At 33.4% G+C, this 2,502-nt stretch overlaps 1 non-coding gene across 1 annotated transcript; it reads left to right on the top strand.

Moving 5' to 3' along the window:
• Positions 1-2,137: 2,137 nt before the first annotated feature.
• Positions 2,138-2,240, top strand: LOC115066935. Its single transcript, XR_003846373.1, has one exon. It is a non-coding gene; the product is annotated as a U6 spliceosomal RNA (small nuclear RNA).
• Positions 2,241-2,502: the final 262 nt, after the last annotated feature.

Below are 2,502 nucleotides of genomic sequence, written 5' to 3'. Positions count from 1 at the left end.
CAATCTTCACATACATTTCAGCTTCCAAAAACATTCTGACATGACTTTAAGACCAAGTATTCTTCAATTCAAGTGGTTTGCAAAAAAAGCTGAGTATGTCTCATCAGAAATACTTTGATCACAATTGTGTTGCATTTTTTATTGTTCAGATTTGGAAATATTTGCATACACGTAATACAAGCCTTTGAAAATTAGATCAAAATCTAAATGTGAAAATTTTTATACCCTTCCTGACAATTTAAACTTTACTATTACCCAGGTACAGTGGTACATGCCTGTAATCTTCAAACTCCAGAGGTGGATAAAAGCATATTTATGGCTTAAGTCATCCTTCACTAAAAGACAGCTTCAGAATAAGTAGCCTGAGCTATGTGAGGCACTATCTCAAAGAAATAAAATAGATAAATAAATAAATACATGTCATGCCTATAATTTTATTAAGATTATGTAAGATCTTGGGGCTGGAGACACAGTTCAATGGTTTTGAGCAGCTCTTACTTTGGTAAAGGACCTGGGTTTGTTTTCCCTGCTCCATACTGAGGCTAACCATTGTCTCTGTAACATCAGGTCCACAGGCTCTAACCCACTTCTCTGGTCTCTGTGGGGATTAGTCACAGGAGTGCCCTTAACATGTATGCAGGGAAAACACTTATATATGAAATTAAAAATTAAATAATTTAAAAAACTGTAAAAGAATATATTAATTCTTCCAATGCATGGTCCTTAAACATTTAGCTTTATATATAGGCAATGCAATATCGATTTCCATTTCTATTTTTGCTGTGGTCATATATTTTTCTCAATTAAAACATTTCCTGGGTGTTAAAATCTGATAATTTTAGATGGTTTAAGAACTTCATGTTTATCTGCAAATGTAAATATTTTCAGGTTTCTATAAATTCACATATTTCTATTTAATATGCGATATAATTTAAATACACTTCGAAGTCCATTGCCATTGCAACTTTTTAAATACATGATGTGAATTAAAAGACTAACTGAAAATTTCACCATGTAGAGATATATTGCATTAATTCTACAGCAGTATCATAGGGTATATCGTAATCATTTTAACACATGATATGTCATCTGCATACAAATTACAGATGCATATTTTATTTAAATGAGTTTTCCCTTAACTCCCTTTTAAAGTACAACTTCAAGTTCTTGTGCTCATGATTTTCATGGTTAGTTTAGTTGAGACAAGTATTACATAATTTTCTTATATAGGCTAAAATAACAAATGCCTTTTAAATTTAAAATATCCTAAGAACCACATATATTTATCTTGTTTACATATGCTGTTACATAAATTATATTTTGGGCACTGTGATTCTTAAAGAGTCAAAATGCCACCCTTCCCACACACTAAATTTTTTTAAATGTGTGCTCAGTTTTCATTCTTCTTTTCTATTCAAGGTTCTTCTTTATTTTAAAATGTTTTTATTGAGTCTTTGGGAATTTCATACAATATATTTTGATCACATTAAGAGTTCCTTCCCCACCCATCTCTAACCCCATGTAACTACCACCTCCAAGATTTCATTTCCTTTATCATTTTTATTTTTTCAATATGCATTTTAATTGAATTTGTGTGCATTTCATAGAGTACCCCTAACAGTTCACCCCCACACCACCATATATATATATATATATATATATATTAAGGCCTATCAAGTCAAGTTTATGACCCATATGTCTCTCAGTGTGAGTTCATCCACTAGAGCCTGTTCAAACTATCTAGCATCAGTCTCCAACACCTGGCAGTGACCAGGTGCCAATGATTCCTCAGCTAAATTTTAGTATTCATTATTATTATTTTTTAAAGTCCTAAAGTGTCAAATGTATGCTCTTGTATGTGGTTCCATTTCTGGAGCCTGGTCAACCTATCTTGTGCCACATTCTTCAAGAAAACTGAGTTTCCTCCAAGTAGGTCTCAGCTTCCAATAATTGCTCAGCTAGGGTTGAAGCTTTTTGCCCACCTCCCCTGTCCTTCCTGAGTTTTTGTCTGGCTTGGGCTTATATAGGTCTTGTACATGTTGTCACATGTGCTGTGGGTTCATATGTGCAACTGCCCTGTGGTGTCCTGCAAACACAGTTTCCTTATGTTCATACACCACCTCTGACTTATGTAACCCTTCTTCAGCAGAACACAAACTAAAATTTAAACAACACAAACAAAATTAGCATGGCCCCTGCCCAAGAATGACATGCAAGTTCATCCAGAGTTCCATATTTACATCAGGATGCATCTTCATATTCAAGCTTCTCTGCCTTTCATGTCTTATTGTAGCCACTGTTGTGTTTCTAAATGTAGCTATATTATTTCTCTTTATATAATTTTTGTAACTTGCTAGATTCTTGACAAACTACATCTGAGCTTCAGATGAATCTGTCAAGTTATGCAGCAAATCTTTAACTGAATTGACCATAAAAATGAAACTTTTTTCCATCATACTATTGACTCATACAATTATTTGATAAAATGCAGTTATCCCGATC

This window comes from Nannospalax galili, unplaced genomic scaffold (genome assembly GCF_000622305.1).
Source record: "Nannospalax galili isolate Female #2095 unplaced genomic scaffold, S.galili_v1.0 scaffold1064, whole genome shotgun sequence".
Classification (NCBI taxonomy): domain Eukaryota; kingdom Metazoa; phylum Chordata; class Mammalia; order Rodentia; family Spalacidae; genus Nannospalax; species Nannospalax galili.
The sequence above is the reverse complement of the archived record's forward strand: the minus strand, read 5'-3'. Positions and strand labels throughout refer to the sequence as shown.